Genomic DNA, 19,576 nt, shown 5'->3' with positions numbered 1-19,576 from the left:
GTGTGAGTGTGGATATTATGGTAGCCTTTTGTATGACACTGCACAAAAAAATACATAATATAAATAACGAATGTTGCTTCTAATCGCTATATATATAAAAAAATAAATCATTCAGAGTTTAAGTAAAAATAATTGTGCTGCAGTAATTTATTTTGTAATATGTCAACTGTTATTGGTAAAATCTAAGTGTGGCGTTTGTAACAGCCGAAAGGATAGCCAGTCTGAGCCGTGTGTCACATTCAGTTCGTTTGGGAAACATTGGACAACACAAAGCCTGCTGGACCAAAAGCTTCCTTTGATCCGTTCTGTGCGTCTGCCGTTCTGTTTCATGTGCAAAGCAGTGGCCATGTGTCTCCACTTCATATCATGTTCATAAAGCTGTACTTTACTGAAACAAAACAAAGAGCCACCCACTCACACTCGTTTTGAAAAAGCTTACTTTCAAAGCACTATTTCCATGCTAAGAGGTACACATGACAACCTTTCTTCATGGTATTATATCACTGCGCCTTTATAAAAACAAAATAGTTAAATATTAAGGAAATATAAAGACTTTGATGTTAACATGAAGTAGATGCACTAAAAAGAGTAAACAGTAAAAGCCTTAAGGTTCAATTTAAGATTTAATCATTCGTGAGATCAGATGAAAGTAAATTTAATTGCTAACTAGATTACAAACATGTTGGATAAGAGACACAGAATTGATGTGAGTAAACACTGAATGCCATCAATATCAAGCTTTATGTTAGGACATGTGAAGGATGTGAATGTTGCTTTGATCAAAAATAAAAACACCAAGCAGCACAACAAATGTTTCAGCTGTATGTTTCGAATACCATATTTCATGGCAGAATACTGTACAATGTTCATTGTGAGGTACAGAACACAATTTAAATAATCAATTACTGAAAATATATTGTCTAATTTAAACACATACCACCTGAAACATGCCAAGCAAGCGGAAGTCAATGAGCATTTGAAACCTGTCTCAAAAAAATCTTGAACTTGAAGAAATGTTTTTTTTTAATTTTTAACAAATGAGGGTTATGAAATTTATAAGCTCTGGTGAGGATGGAGGTGAAAGCAACTAAAACAGGCTTGAATTTGGATCTGTACAATTTAAAGGATTACTACACACACACACACACTTACACAAAATGATTCCTTTTGTGATTTTTTGTTGCATTTTGGTATATTTTATATCTTAATTTTGAGTCACAGTTTCATAAAACTGCCTATTGTGTCCCATGTAAAACAAAATATAAATTGCATGATAAGCAATGGTCAAATAATTACTGAATGTTTATTATTATTATTATTATTATTATTATTATTATATAATGTTTTATTTATTTATTTATTTTTGTTTTAGTTCTTTTGAAAGTAAACAATTTCTTATAGATATGTAAGATATAAAGATAACGATAGATAACTCCATGTAATAAATGAGATTGAGATGCCATGTCAACAATCAAAATGTTAACGCCACAATTTCAGATTCAAAAGTTATTCATAGAACACTCAAGATGCACATATATAAACAATTTACATTTTAGATGTCATCAGTGTGTCAGTATTGTACAAATACATGCTGTTCATTTGTCAGGATTTGTTTCAGTGTCTATTAAAATGTAAGTGAATGTGCATTTAGTAGAAACACTTTTGTGAAATACATGAATAATCATGAATCATGTAGATATTCTTTCCTTTCATAGATGAACTTGATCTTAAATAATGTGTAAGCTAAGATTTACGCTTTTTTTCCCCACATGCATTTCATAGTGCAACATATAAATTGATTTTCTCTAATTTTACTGTTTTTTTTTTTTTTTTTTTTGTGGGTGTAAGTACAGTTGAAGTCAGATTTATTTAACCCCCTGAATTATTAGCCCCCCTGTTTATTTTTTTCCCAACTTTTGTTTAACAGAGAGAAGATTTTTTTCAGCACATTTCTAAACATGGTAGTTTATTCTGCAGACTTTCGAAAAAAATTGTAGCTTAAAGGGGAAAAAATTGTTGACCCTAAAATTAAAAACATAAATTAAAAACTGCTTTTATTCAAGCCAAAATAAAACAAATAAGACTTTCTCCAGAAGTAAAAAAATATATATTATCAGACATACTGTGAAAATTTCTTTGCTCTGTAAAACATAATTTGGGAAATATCCAAAACAGAAAAAATATCAAAGGTGGCTAATAATTTTGATTTCAACTGTGTATAGGTTACCCAGAGCATTTCAGGTTGCCAAATCCCCTAATTCAGTCATGCATTGCAAGAAGTGTACAAAAGAAAGCTATACATTGTAAATTAACCTTTACTGGATTCTAAAAAATGACAGTAGCTGACAATTTTTCAGTGAAGCATTGGCTTAACTGCTTCTTGACACAAACAGGCTGCCATAAGCATTGGTTTTGTCAATGCAGTGTGTATATGTGTGGATTGAGTGATGGAGTGTGGTGACAGTTACTAAATTGTATTGTGTGAGGTGTGGAGGAAGGAGTCTTTATTTCTGCCACAGTAAACAGTGTAATCTCGGAGTACTGTTTTCCTCAGCGCCTCGCACACATTGATGGATCTGCACATCAGCACTGCTCTCATTGCCCAGATCAACCTCCACATATGCATCACACACAAAAAGCGAAACAAAAATAACATAGTATATCTATTACAGTGTAAAAGTGCTTTAAACTGTTAAAAAAAATTGTACATTAAAATTTTTTTTGTTTGCTATCAAGATGTATTTAATCATTTGAAATCTTTTTAGTATTTCTGTCAGATTAAGTATTTTGATTAATTTTACATAAAGTTATTGTTTCCATATTTTGACATTTGATTTTCACAGTATTTTTGAAACAGTATACCAGTTGTTTGCTTTTGATATTATTTATGAATATTAAATCACTTCTGTAAAAACAGCTGAGTTCTGACTCTGAAATGAGCAGTCTCCTTTTAGACTCAAATATATATATATATATATATATATATATATATATATATATATATATATATATATATATATATATATATATATATATATATATTGTTTACTCAAATGTTGATAATTAGTTAATAAAGTAAATGACAAATCCAGGTATAACCAGTTTTGTTAACACTTCATAATAACTACACTATGAATAATTTATTTAGCATTTGCAAAGAGTAAATTCATGATCTGTTGATTTTTTATTATTATAGATTCATTATCTATACAAAAATAAACCTGGATCCTTTGAACAGCAAAATGGCTGATTTGGCGTGCATTGCATAGCAGTGTATGGGGGCAGGGCAGGCAGTGAATGCGATGACATCACCCCCAGGGTAATGTGTTTGGAAGAATATGCACTTGTTTTGGCGGCGCAGTGGAGCGTCCTCCTGTTTCTTCCACTCTTCTGAACACAGCAACACAAACAATAGAAGCGTTTATACATTTACCACAGACCGTCCCACACATATTATCTCTGCTGGCTATTTATAGCCTCTATCAATTAGCCATATTTGTTGGATTTGATCGCACTCCCACGTTTAAAAGACAGTCCAGGTGCAAAGACAATTGAGGAACAATTAGCCATGTTATTTTTAAATGACATCAGGAACTGATGGTAATGCACAAAACGTAATTATTGAGTGTAATGAGAGAGTATTTTTATGCATATTAAATTCATTGTTGGCTATGCAAATAGAAAAAAAAAAATGACAGATGTACATCATGGGGTAGTGGTCTTTAAATGGTCTGTTTGGGTAATTAGGACTACATTTTTGAATTATTCCGATGTCAGTGGTGCATGTAAAATGTCTTTTACTTTTCCAAAGCGACAGGGTTATAAATCAAACTCAGCCCTAATTGGACAAACCCAGGCAGGCATAATCTTTGAACACATTCGAAGTTTATTAAAGGAAAAGAGAGAGGGGGAACTGGTTAGAGAGCCGCTTTGTAAACAAGGGGTGACGTGACCTTACGTTCCCTAGAGGAGATCAAAGCCAGAAATAAAATATCAAACAGAAATGAAAACTACAGAGAGATTTCAGGTAGAATTAGCTTTGAGGTGATCTACAAGAAGATCACAGGTTTGCTGATGTTTTAGAAATCTAGTGCGGCTAAAGAGGCTTTATTTAGTCTGGTGCAACATTTTGTTATGATGCTGATTTTGCATGCAGACTAAACAAATGCTCACATTTTAAAGCTGCCACTAAAGCTTTGCACACACAGTATTTTATTGCTGCTTTCACATCTGGCGTATATTTTAGAACCTGACACATTTACTCTATTAGCTCAGTTTATTTGTGCATATGTGTATATACCAATAACATTCTGATCAGGTTTAAAACTACTGATAGAAAAAATAGTTTTGGCCTGCGTGAAACCGATCTCTGATGTTGTATGACGCAACACACTGACAAACCAGTTTAAATTATAAGATGAGCTGTCATGGACATTTCATTTGTTTTGTTATAGCTTCTTATGGTGGAAAATGGAGCAAAAATTACGTAAAATTTCAATTTTTTCCAAAGCAAGTAGAAAAAACACAAAGATATAGAGAATGCAGTGTTGCCATATTGGGCAGATTGTGTGGGTTAAAAATGATATAGGCAGGTTAAAATATTTGGGCGGTTTTGAAACATAAATTGTTAAATGCAAAACATAACTCTGTGCTCCTACTCCATTTGGCTAGTAGTGATCAGTGCATAGTGCATTGGTGTGGCCTTATCCACACAAGGAGGTGAAGAAAAGCTGTATCAAAATAGGACTCCCCGGAAAAATCTGTCTCCTTTTCACGTGCACACGCATCAAGCAGCGCCTCCAGTTAAACTCACTGCGGTTTTTCATAACACATTTATTGATAATTTTTTCCGCAATTAACAGCAAGAACAAACATAGAAGCATTGTCTTATTGACAAACAGCATCTAATTAGGTCCAAAAGAGTTTAAAATGTCATTTCGAAAGTAAGATATACTCTAATAGGTAGTGTAATCTACACAAGTGTAGTGTGTGGGTGAGAGGGGGGCAGTGTTTCGATGTGATCCGGTTATGTTGTGTGACTGCTGGTGTTGGTTGCTGTATGGTTAAAATTATGACAATTAAAATAAATAGTTTAATTTAGATTGAAATAAATTAAATAAAGTATTAATCAAATATTTTGGGCATTTTTATATGTGTGCGAGTGGGTTTTGGACTTTTGAGTTGGAAAATGTCAGCTATATCTGACAACACTCAGATAATCCTTTGATTATTGTCCAAAAAATATGTATACTGTAATGAAAGCTACAAAGAAAACCACAATTGACCCAAAGCAGCTACCAGAAGAAACCCATGTAAACATGCAAACTCCTTCTAGTACAGCCGAGACTCGAACCAGTAGCCTTCTTGCTGTAAGGCAACAGTGTTAACCACTGAACCACTGACAAGTGAACTTCAATTTAGTTTTAAATAAGATTTCAATTCAAAGTGAATCTACACATTCAATTTGAATTCTTTCGAATCTAATAGGTGCTGTTTGTCAAAAGGTATAGACAAGAAGAGTATACGAAAAGATCAATACATCGCTTCCCAGGTAATGTAGAGGGAAATTTATAGTCATAAGCCATTGCACTTCACTCAAGTATTTGATGACAAAAGTCACTTACTGATGATTTGGCATTATTACTCCATGATAGGTTTGAACTAAGCCAGAGTGTGGCTTGCGTGTGTTTCAATGACTCAATGAATGATTCAAATTAGTGACAGTAACCATAAAAGAGTCAACTTTGTACAGTACACCTCTATTGTGGAGAAAACAATCACTGAAATTCTCTGCTAAGATGGACAAAATGGTTGATTTCACTCATGTTTCCCAAAGTCAGCAACTGATTCATCTGTTTTGTGGTGGCAGTTGATTTGGTTTGGAGCAATCCCTGAAACCTATAATCCAAATGGCAGTAAATTAGATTGAGAGGTTCTCTTTGGACCCCAGTATGGACCGTGGGTGTAAGATTGATTCAGTATGAGACAAAACAAATCTCAAACTGTTGCCAGCTGACATGCTCATGTCCTGAAAAATGACCAGCATTTTGAAATCCAGAATTATTAAACATGATATTGGGTTAATGTGGTCTTTCTAAGGGATGAATAGCAAACCCTACTCTCTACTATTCTTGATTTAGCACAAGATGAATAAATAGCTAAAGAAAATATAATGACCATATGACATTTTCATAAAACATGTTACATATTTGTTAACATGAATAAATCATACCGGTTCACTTGTGATTGTGCACACAGATGCAAACAAAAACTTGGTTATAGGCAGTCCATCTAACATTCCTTTCATTGTTTTATTATATAAATGTAGGTAATCAGGTGTAATTAACATTTACACTGCAGTGTGATATTAGTGTAATTATATGGATAATCTTAAACATTAAAGGTAATTATAATCTTCAGTAGGGCTGATGTGTTATAAACTGTGTCATTATATTGACATTTTAATTAAATGTAATATGTGCAACACCATCACAATATTATACAGACCCAGAAATATTGCTATTTAGCTTTTCAAATTACAGTGTAAAAGCTTATAGAATATACTACCACAATTGATAAAAGCATAAGTAAGTGTATGCCATAGTAAGGAACTGTCACCAGATTGTCAGCAAGTTCAAAACAACAGAAAAAAAGGTGTGGATTTGGCTCAAAGACTATTTGTGATGAAGTGAGTCCTTCAATAAACAAAACCTCAAGTGACAGAGACATAACAAGCCATGACCAGAATGTGATAAACATCTTAAATTGATGTTAACAATATCAATTTATGAGATTAGCTCAAGGCTAGAAGTGTTAGCTAAAGTCAAACAATTTACTTGAAACAACTGATAGTTCATCACAAAAATTATGTATTTTCACATATCAGTCAAGCTTGGGGATGAGATCAGAGAATAAATCTTTATATTAAGAAGGTACTTTTCAATTAAATGACAATTAAAATCAATTAAAAAATCTCTGACTTGTGTAGCAGTTCTCTAGTTAACAGCACACTGAAGGCAATAATACTAGTATTAGTATTATATTGCAGATTGTTGCCTGTAATGTAAACTTATTAATATGAAAAGAAAGTGCATTTAAGTATACACACTGGGCTGTGCTAAGGTGGAGAGAGAGGGTTTCCTTCACAACAGGAGGTCGCTGTATACCCACAGAGCAGTGTCTGAAATGTCCGGACAGAAGTTGCCCACCCATCAAACTCTTGTTGTGCCTGTGGGGGAGATCATACAGAATGGCACAGTGTCTCCACAGGAGCCCAGGCTTGACAGGAAAGCTCAGTGGGAATCATGCCCTGATTAGAAGCAATACTGAACTCCTGTCTCTAAGCAACACCATCACTCTGAGCCCGGAAAATCAAACCGCACATCTGAAGACTGTCATTTCATCCGTTTAGTCTTCATGTTCTCTTAAACTGCAGAGACTTTTCAAGACACTTTTATCTTGCACTACAAAAACTGAACTTGTCACCTTATTATGAGTTGTGTTTTGTCTGACGTCAATGTTGTGCAATTCTAAATGCATTGCGATGTGGTACATTAAAATGTAGCTCTCTGAATGAGATTTAGAAACCATGATGAAGTGGGTGATTTCCAATAAATAGCAAATGATATTTGACTTTATTTGTCACATAAGCTAACATTTGCAGATAGCTAGTAAACTGTTACAGAAGAGAACGCTGTATGGCTTGCTATGAGATTATTTTTATGAGATTATTATAAGACTATTGGGTTGCAATGCAAGCAAGTAAATTTCAGCAAAATCCCCCTTACATTAAGCTTATCGCATGTCTTCAGAAGGTTTTTATGTATTTTTTCTGTAATATTTGAATAAAATAGCTTATTTTATGGATTTGGAGTTAGGGTTAAGTCTATAGAGTTTTGATAATTAAACAAACAAATACATAAATAAGTTCCTATAAATAAAATGGTACATACACATTATAATTATCGTATCAAGTACTATTTTTATTTATCAAAATGGACAGCAAAAATGTTTATAATGTTTAAACAATATTTATTTCAAGTAAATAGATTTCTTTTGATCTTTGTTTAGACCAAATCTTGAGACAAAACCTTAAGCAGCTGTTCAACATTGATAAAAATACATGCTCTCTGACCAATTAATCAGTAACAATTGAATGATTCTTGGTGTGACACTATAGCAATTGCCATTGTTTTTTTTTTTATAGTTTTTAATTATAGCTTAAAAGAAGTAAATAAATGAAAATTGTAGTAACACTTTACAATAAAGCTAAACTGATGTGCATTATCTATGCAATAAAAGCATGAAAAGATCATGAGCTAATGTTCTTTATGTCTCATTTAATAATGATTACCACATGACAAATTATACAAAAAAAAAATATTCTGACTATTAAATCAAGCAATATAAAGTATGAATTGCTGTAAATGAAACTAATTGCTTGATAACATGGTAGTCACCAATAGTGTTGGATTTATTAATAGAGTGAGGCAAGGATAACATCAAAATGCAAAACCAGTCTGTTCTAACCAAAATGTGATGACACCTGAACATTTTTTATCACAACATACTGTAACTGCACAAACCTGGTGCCCAAATGTTCAGCTATCTATCTATCTATCTATCTATCTATCTATCTATCTATCTATCTATCTATCTATCTATCTATCTATCTATCTATCTATCTATCTATCTATCTATCTATCTATCTATCTATCTATCTATCTATCTATCTGTCTGTCTGTCTGTCTGTCTGTCTGTCTGTCTGTCTGTCTGTCTGTCTGTCTGTCTGTCTGTCTGTCTGTATATATATATATATATATATATTAGTGCTCTCAATCGATTAAAAAAAATCGCGATTAATTGCACTTTAAAAAAATAATAATAATCGCGATTAATTGCATTTAAAAGACTGAAACTTGTAATTTTGGCTATTCGAATGTAAAATTAATGTGAACGCAAGACAAATACTATTTAAATTCAAAATATAATTCATTATTAGAATTTTTTTTTAAACTTGTAACACAGATTTCTTTATGTAAACAACATACCCACAATAAACCATCAAGAACCTGGCTTGACAGCCATATTTATATATATAACACAGCCATGTTAATGCCATTTGAATTACAAAACAATCAATGCCAATAAAGAAAACATTGATTTCCATGTTGGATTCTAAGTGGACTGCAAAAATATGCCAAAATACAGGCATTACAGATATGGAAAATAAAAAATTATAATAATAATAATAAAGTATTGAATACAAACTATTGTACAACTGTAAATGCAGGGCTGGACTGGGATAAAATAATCGGCCCTGGCATTTTGGGCCAGAGCGGCCCACTACATCAATCAAAATGCTCCCCATCACCCCACGCACTTGAATATGTTTACCAGCTCCCACTCTATAAAAGCACAAAAGCCATTTATAGGAAATAACGAGAGTTGACAAATTAAAAACTTATTTTTTTTTACTATTATAATAAAATTATAATCCACACTGGAAATGTGGGTGCCTGTGTGTTTTGAGGTAGCCTAATAAATAATGAACATGACAAAAACTGCCTGCTGACGCTCACAGTTAATGTTAATTAATAAAATAAAGATAAATAATAAAAGCAATGTATCAGAGACCCTTAAAAAATGTTTAACTCAACAATGAAACATCAAATGTAGCTAAAAGATTTTACATTGTCAATCAACGTAAACAATTGAAAAATGCAACAAATATATGTTTGGGCCTGAACTACAAAACTAAATGTAAAAAAAAGTTGCTTAAGTTGCTCTCCGCTTCTGCTCTCTCGCACGTAACAGGCGTGACTCTCGACTATTTTGACAAATACACACCTAGGTTACACAGAGGCCAACATGGAAGTTTGTGATTGGGTCAGCCAATGTCAATAAAGAAAAGAACCAATGGGCTGCAGATTATGTCACATGGCCGCTCTGTCCGGAAAAGAAACATCTTACTTTCAGAGCGTGACAGCTCACAGGAGCGTGACAGCTCGTTAATCACTTAGGGAGAAAAACATGACAGTCTGGTAAGTGTTTTATGGGCCGATCACATCATAAGAAGATGATCAGCCCGGCCCAAAAAGTACGTCAACCCAGTGGGAAACTGCCCGGTCTGCCCCTGGCCACAACAGGGAAAAAAAAAACTGCAACTGCGTTAATGGTGTCAATTTTTTTAACTCGTTAATTATTTTTAATTAATCGCATGCGTTAACACGTTAATTTTGACAGCACTAATATATACATATATAAATATGTTTTTTTTTTCTAAATGACACCTAACAGCTTTACAGTTCAAGTATTTATATGGCATAATTTACAAGTCCTATTTATATGATAGAGTATTGGTTAACCATGATAATATTACCATTTTCGGACTGCAAATGTTTTTTAAATGCAGAACGATAAATCAAACATCCAAACTCTTTAGTCATAGAATCAGTTCAACATGTCAGGCTGAAACTTTTCTTTTTCCAAAATAAAACCAGAACACATGATACCACATTAAGACTTAAGTCGGAGTGCAGAGGAGATAATGGGTTTAAGGTAATCTTATGACCTGCGATAAGCACTTAATTATCTTTTAACTTTGGAAAAAGGACCCGTAGATAAATATAAAGATGATTAATTCTTTTGTGAAGTTCTTAAAAAATGAGTGTTCTCTTAAAGACTACTCGGCACGTTAAGCTTTGGATCTGCCAAGTGGCATGACATTAACACACTCAATTATGTTGAAAACCGCACTTTTTATGCCAGTGTTTCCCCTCATAGAGGCATATGAGGAAAAAAAATAACCCATATTATAAAGCTGGAGAAGAAATTAAACATTCAAAACTGTGAGTTCTAAAAGAAGAAATGAGGGACAGTGTGTTTTCTTCCCTCTGTTCTTACAGCAAGTTCCTGTAAAACAACAGAACAACCTGTCCATTTAGCAAGTAAAAGACAGACAGGGAGCCAGACATGAAAAAAAAAAAAATCAAGACAGATAGAGAGATTCTGATTTTGAAATTAATGAGCAACTGTGAGCACAGGGAAACGGCATGTTTGTTTAGACCTATCAACATTCATTTCAAGCAGAACTGACATTTGTTTATATCTGTGGTTTGGTTAAAGCTTCACTTGAAGAGAAATACTGCTCAGAAGCATTGAACAGGCACAGATGGAAAGTACAATTTTTCATTTGGGAAATAGATCATCCCATTAAAAGGCTAGAAAAAACTGCACAAAATTAAAATTTGATGAATGATACACATTTCAGATACACATCTGGGGCTTGTCATACAGATCACCTGGTAAAACACAGACCAACCTTTAACAACCAATAGTGCTATCGAATGCAAATGTAAGAGTAAAGTGCACTTTGTCCATTTAGTGTTACAATACCTTGATTTTACATATATTTTTTTTAAATATTATTCTTACATGCAATTTAGTTTGACCTTATTTAAACAATTCACAATTAATTGTCAGTTTATTTAGGCTAATAATATGCTAAAGACAAGGTAATAATCAGGATGTTAAACAAAAAAGACACTTATAACTTCATTGACTCACTGCAAAATAAGCAAATCCCAGCTGGGTGTTGTGCGTATTTGCAAAACATTTCTTAATGTGCATGTTTTGTGAGTATTTGCACAGTTTTTTTACATTTGTGTTAGCATTGTGAAATTTAAAACAAGTACATTTTCTGGTGTTTTTTTCTATTTGGTTGTTTTCTTAAGTTGCAGCGTGTTGAGTTCTCTTGGCCACTGTTCTTGTGTAGAAAGTAGTTTTTGCTACACATATGTCCAATAAGTCTATGTTGTTTTTATATAATTCCTTGGGATTTCTTGTACTGGGGTGCGTTTCCTAAACAAGAACATAACTCGCAGGTGAACAATCATTGTACGATTTCAAATTATTATTATTGTTATTATTATTATTATTATTATTATTATTATTAGTAGTAGTAGTAGTAGTATTGTTATTATTATTATTATTATTATTATTATTATTATTGTTATTATTGTTATTATTATTATGTAGGATAATGTTAGTTTATTTTTTAGTAAATTTGAAAAGTCTACTTTTACAATTTGACACATTCAAACCACTGAAGAAATCTTCTAACCAACAGGCCCATGTCATATACAGATACACTTCTTAATAAATAACCTACTATAAATTAAAAGCATTAATGTATGCTATATATTTTTGTTTTCTCAAGCTTTAGAGACACAACGTAAATTCTGCTTTTAAATCATAGGCCACCTCGCTTTCATCATGAGCATTCATCAGCTGCATTCAAAATGGCATAAATGTTTTCAAAGTGCACTGCGAAAGGAACGCAATTGTCAACATGAGGAACGCCAAAACTAAACTGTTAAAATACTTTCAAAGCAAATCACACCCAAGCGAGATGACTTTAATGTTTTTTATTTTTTATTTTTTTTAATCATTCCAAGTTTAAATGTTAGAATTTTCTAAATGAATAGGGCATAGGGGGGATAACAGAATAGAACACAGCCAGCAACAACACTTCTAACTACAGCTATAGAGGTGTAATTGCAAATGTACAACTTTGAGATGCAGTCTGCGAATGTTTGTTGGAACGATGGATTTAGGAAACAGAAAATCAATGTATGTAATGATGGAAAATGCGACCTTAGTTTGCAAAGAAGGTTTTCAGAAACACATCCCTGTATAGTTATTTGTCATTTAGCACATACAGAAGAGATACATTCAATGAACACTAGCCAATAGATGGTTGTTGGTCACATTACAGTATAGCATATGAAGATTGCATTTTCAAACAAACTGTTTTGATTTCTAAATGAATGACTTACATAACACCCATCGACATAATAGCAAAACCTGTAGAAAGATGCACTGCTAAATCTAATAAAACCCAGACTGGAGAAAACATACTGATTTAGAAATTAACAAATCTATTTTTTGAATATGGACAAATCAGTCAATTAAGTGATAAATAAAGCTAAAAATGTAAATGATGTTTCAGGCCTAGACATTTTAATGGCAGATGATGAGTCATAAATATAAATTATGTCCCTACTATGAGCATTTAATTGCATTTGTTCAGCAGACATAAAGGCAGTGCAGTGCCTTCTTAATTAACCACAAACAAGACAAGCATAAATGATGTTTACAGCAAGTGGACGACAGAGGTCATGGATGATGCTAGCAAATAAAACAAAGCAAAAGTGTAAATACATGAATAAATAAAGAGGATAAAAACGCTGAGAAAAATATTTTCTGAAAATGCAATAAAGTGCAGTGAAGATCTTGAGACTTTGACAGTGAGTAATGACGCTCAATAAACAGAGGACATGGCATTAATTCAGGGAGAACTGTGTATACCAATATCTTTTCAAAATCTGCTCTTTATTCCATAAATCTCTGTGATTGGGGTGAGTACTATTGTGGCATCGGGCAAGGAAGAGATGGTGTGATTACATGTAGTCACGATGGAGCGATAGTCCAGAATGTGCATTAGGCAACATTCAGCTTTACTGCTCTAATCTGGATCATCTGATTCCGGGTCAGATTAAACTGACCCGCATCTAAGTGAAACCTCACATACACAGTCATACATTTGCAGAGTGGCTGATGCCTGATGTGTGCTTTAATATCTGATAATATCTGTTTTTTTCAAATATTATCTCTTAAGTTTGTAAGTGTGAGTTAATGATTAAAGCAAAAATCATTCTAAATGCTGTCACTCTTATTGCTGTTTTCAGGAGTTTCCCATGGGTGAATTCTATACATTTCAACAGATATTTGCATGATACATATTTCTCTGAAGTTCAAGTTTGTCATGCAAATTCACCTCGCAGACCAAAAGAAAACCTTCTTGGTTTGAAAGTGACTCTGATTTTAACAATGCACTGTTAACAATTTCCTGTAGAATCTACAGTAACTTACTGGCAGCAGTTTGCCAGTAACTTACTATAGATCAGTTACAGCAAAAAAAAATGTATTTACATTTAAAGTACCGTTTATTTTGCTGTATGTATTACTATACAATACAATACAGTATTGCATATCTTTACTTTAAAATGTACAATAATTTTAACAATGCAACTTTTAAGTACAGTAACATACTATGTAATTTACAAAAAGCATTAACAGTGTGGACAATAGGTCTTTTTGCATGAAAATTCTTTTTTATTTATTTATTTTTTAAAATTTTGCTGCACCTTTGTGAACAGGTGAACTTGTGACCACACTTTTAAGAACAGATTATTTTTTAAATGGTCATGATACTTGAATTTCTAACTCCAACTATACTTTGAAAAATATCAATATTCCACACCATTTTCGATGGACCCTTTTCACAACACTGTTATGATGCTTTTACCGGTCATCATAATTTTAAATCCTTGAAAGTTTTAAATATTTTGATTGGATTATTATATTATCTTCGCATAAATTACAAAAACCGGACGGTGTTTGTAATGCAGTGTCTTTGGGGTTGAGAGTAAATTTGACGTTATTCTCTCCTCTGGCTGTCGTTATCACACTATTTTTTTTTATCACACTATTTTTTTTTCTTTTTCTGAAAGATTTGATAACGCCATTGTAAAGTTTTTCTTTTATTATTTAAGCAAATAGGATTGTAAAAAGTGTATTTGTTGTACTCCCCTATTTACCAATTTTACCCAACCATGACGACGCTACTGAGGGCGTATTCACACTATGAACAGTTGCCTTGAACCGGGCCAAAGCATGCTTGTCCCCCTGACGGTCCACACTCACATTACATTCGGGCCTGGGCATCCTTATGTCATCGATGATGCTCTGTTCAGTAAGCACTTTCGCTCAGCACAGTGGAGATTTCTTTAGTTATATCGTTTTAGTCGTTTAGGATGCGGTAACACGCAGTAAAATATTTTGCCGAACAGATCAGCCACTTTTGATGCTCATAAACAATCACAATCTTTTGTATTTTCAAGTAAAATTAAGCAGAGTTTTACAAACTAATTTTGAAAGGAGAATGTGATGTGGTTGATCTTGGCTGGTCTCTCATCTGCAATTATTTGTAAGCCAATCGGATCTTTCCAAACTCACTATAAACAGCCATTACTCGCTTAATTTCATTTTTTGAAGAATCCCCCATCCACCCCATCTCCCCCTTTCCTCCTTTACAAAGCGCTATACAAATAAAGATTAATTGAATTGAACAAGGGGGAGCTCTCAAGAACTACCTGATCTCGTACCCCCTTACATGCTCATTGACCAGCCCTGGGCTCAGTTATCTCTGAGCTCAGGGTTGTGTCTTGTAACAGCATGCCGATTATTATTATCAAGCAATATCTAAGTGTGAACTCTTAAAATATTATTCCAAGCTATGCCAGCAACACCTAGGTCCAAAGAGCATTACATAGCTTATATATTAATATTTATATTAAATATTAAATTATATAATCTTCTTATTTTCTGAATAAAACAAAAATGGTTTAGCAAAACCACACCACTGACAACCACAGAAATCACGCAAACTGCAGTAATAACTTTTTTCTACTGTTATTCCTTTCTTTTTTGCTCTTCATTATTGTGCACTGAATGTTAAACAAATAAATAATAAATAGGTCTACAAGAGTGTTTTGAGCCAACTGTTTGTGTCAAGTGTTTTAACATTAAAGCCGCTCTCTTCTAAAACAATAAGGTTATGTCATTTCTCAGGCAATATTTCAGCTTTCAACTGAATGAAAAGTCAATTTAGATGAGATAATATTCAACATTTGCAGCTGAAATGTCATTGTGACATGCAGTCATACACCGAATGAGGTCTCATGTCATCTCGCTCTCATCCAGCTATCGAAGCACAGACACCATACAACATAGACTGGTAGCAGTCAACAGTTAGAATAGCTGAAGCCTTTGTGATAACTCTGAAAATACAGCACGGAAATAACAGGTAAAAGTATTGCAACCAAACAGGCTATCTAGTTAAGAAGATCTGCAAAAACCCAATCAAAGCCTATCAATTTTATGTTAGGCTACAAGAATAAAAAGTCAGAGGTGGCTAGTTTGTAATTTATTTTAATACTATTATAAGAAAATAAAACATTCTTAAGCCAGGCTCTGACTACAGGAGTTTTAAAATCCTAACCAATAATAAAGTCTGGCTGTAGCACACGCATGAAGAGAATCTTTAGCGAGTTTATTACCACAAATCCTAAACGTGCACACACTACAAGATATGAAAAGCGAGAAAAACTCGCTTTATCAACAATTATAATTTATTATTTATTTTAGGCTAGGTTACAAATATTTAACCAACTGCCACATGCAATATACTTTCATGCAAAATATAGGTTCCCCGTTTGCACACCTTTAAGTGGCAGTTCTAAATGCGTATGTACATAAATAAATGCAGCATATCCACACACAAAGTGAGCCTATATTATTTATGTCTGTTCATTTTTCTCTGTCCATTTTTCTTTCACATACATGCAGAGCAACAGCCTGCAGAATGAAAAACTGGTGCTTGTTGAAAAGAGTGCATTGTTTAAATGAATTTAAACGTCTAATGCTACTACTATTACTACTACTACTACTACTACTACTACTACTACTACTAATAATAATAATAATAATAAAAATATTAAAAGCTAAGAATATCTCCATAATACCGTGATACATCTAGTTCAAAAGCAAAATTGTTCAATCTAGCTGATAAAAAAAGCATAATTCAAAATTATTGAAAAAAAAAATGATACAGCCTATATTTATTTATTAAAACCAACGCAGTTCTATCCAGTTCTTAGCTTTGGAATTAAAAAATTCTGGATATCAAACATGGGAAGGCTGTGTGTTCAACATACATGTTCTAGAACATTGTGAGGTGCGAGATTCTGTCTCTAAATGGCTCACATTAAAAGATAATCTCCACAGTCCTCGACAAGATGTCATCTCTGATTCTCGAGAGGTGAAAATCGGGCATAAATTAGCCTAAAACTCCTGTAGTCTGAGCCCAGCTTTAGTTTATTTCAGCTTAATGGCTACGCTGCCAGTGTAGCCATTTAATTAATATTATTTCACTGTGTGCTGGGTTGTATATAGTCTATATGTGTGTATATATGTTGTAAATAAATATAATTATAAATAAATAAATATCTGACTCCATACAAAACACTTCTGTGATTATGCAATACTTAATGCATTAAAACAGAGCACTGATATCATGTTTGTTTACTTTCTATGGCTGTTTTTATTGAGTTTACCAAACCATATGCATACTCTTTCTGTCAGGCCCTGAGTGCTCCCAGTGCTTTTTATGCGATCAAAGGTGACATGTTTGGTTTAGTTGGGCATCTGTGACCCACCGCATGAGCACAAAGATGATTGACAGGCAGAGAAAAAGTCATAACATAAAACACACACTCTATTTCCTATACTATATTTTCACACAGCCACTCTCATTTCTTCAAAGCACAGCTTGGGTTTCCCATGGCTGTGTTTAGCAATTCAAAACGGGACAGCTTTCTTCTAAGGTCACTTACAGAAGATGTGTGGAAAAAGATATTATGGGCCAGGACCATTACCATTATATTTTGCATCGCTATGACATTTCATGGTTTCATTAGGTGCATTTGTTTTGGAAATGGTTGGAACGCAAAATGAGATATGCAAAATAATGAGCAACATAATGTGTTGAAATGTCTACAGTTAATATCATCTTCCTTGACCAGACCATGAACCCAGCAGCCTAGTTTAAACAACTTTTCTCTAGCTTCATTATCCATGATTCCACTGTTTGCGTGCATGTGTAATAGATGCTCAAAGGGTTCACTAAATCCCCACAAACAGCTGTTGCATAACATTTTAAATGTTAAAATAAATGTAAATTTATATAAAATGTCATTATTTTTATAAAATAGAATTTATCATTTTAAATATTTTACAATAGTCAAGCATATTAATAAAAAGCGTTATTATTAGTTTTGTAGTAGTAGTAGTATTAGCAGTATAATGAAGAAATAAATTATTTTACAAAATATCTTATCTATCTGTCTGTCTGTCTGCCTCTCTGTCTATCTGTCTATCTATATTTCCATTTGTCATGTGATCTTTGATTATTATAGGCATTAGGGTCAATTGTGAAGCAAAGTTTAGATTTTTCTCCAACTAAATAACTAACTAAACCTTTCACACCCAGCATACTTCCTGTTTGAACTGTTACCATCTGGTCAGCGTTACAGAACACCGAGCACAAAAACAGCCAGACACAGGAAAAGTTTCTTTCTTCAGGCCATCTACCTCATAAACTGTTAAATATCCTCCTAATGTGCAATAAACATGTGCAATACTTTCTCATGCGCACATGTACACAGCACCTTACAACACTATACAATGCAATATTTTTTCCATAGGCATTTGTACAAAGCATCTTGTAACAATATACAATGCAATACTTTCTCATACGCATTTGAACACAACACCCTATGACTTGTATATTTATAACAAGTCTGTACATACAATTCAACATCCAGAGTTTTTGTCTAACAGCATCTCTTTTTAATGTTTATCGTCTTTTTTATATTTATTTTTGTGTTGTCACATGTCACTTTATGTACACTGGAAGCTTCTGTAGCCAAAACATATTGCTTGTGTAAGCCCACTTGGCAATAAAACAGATTTTGATTCTGATTCTAACTACAGCAACTAACTAACTAACTAACTACCCACATAGCAAAATTTCTCTGGCCCAGCTCTGGCCCACACAATCAGGTTTTGCTTGGCCCACATGCCGCAGTGAATTACGGTACATGACTGGACCAAATCTGGCTTCCAGACAAGGGCCAAACACGGACCATATTTGGGCCAAGTCTCAGCCAAGTTAGTAACTCATAACTGGGCCTGAACTGGGCCAGATAGGTTGGTGTGTCACGATTGCAATGAAATTGATAAACCCATGGAGTGATGCGCTTTAGGCACACTATGGGGACGCTTTTTCTCAAAGTGACTTGATTGGTAGAATTTTTTTTCTTTACTCAAAAATGATTTTAGTGTATTTTAAATGTGGGTCAAGACTGGCCAAACTCACATGGCCCACTTATCAAATTTTTAAATCTGGGCCAAATACTACGTTTTTCATCTGGCCCAAATCTTGTGTGCCGCCTTAAAGACGGTGCCGCCTCTGCCAAACCCGGGCCATGTTTGGCCACATGCTGTATGCCAGTGCCGAATGAATGCCTGCTGTGCCAGCTTATGCCAAATCTGGGCCAGAATTCTTTGCTACTAGGGTAACAAACTAACTAACTAACTAACTAACTGTTAAATAGTTACCAGTTTTCACAATTACCAAATTTCCATAGCTTCTATGTTTATTTTAAAATTGAGAGAGTGAAAATCTGAGCACAGTTGGTTTTATTAAAGAGCAGTAGCACTGATAACACACACGGAGAGCTTTATCAGTTAGCATCTGTTAGTTTATCTACTAACTGTCAGTGCTCTCTGCAGAACACAGCCTAAAGTGTGCCTCTATCCTTTGTTCTCATTTAACTAAAGGGTAGACAAAAACACTGCCAGTACAGTGCTAAACCAGAGGAAAAGCAGT

This window comes from Danio rerio, chromosome 13 (assembly GCF_052040795.2).
Source record: "Danio rerio strain M-AB ecotype USA chromosome 13, GRCz13ab, whole genome shotgun sequence".
NCBI lineage: Eukaryota > Metazoa > Chordata > Actinopteri > Cypriniformes > Danionidae > Danio > Danio rerio.
Note: the sequence above shows the minus strand (reverse complement) of the source record.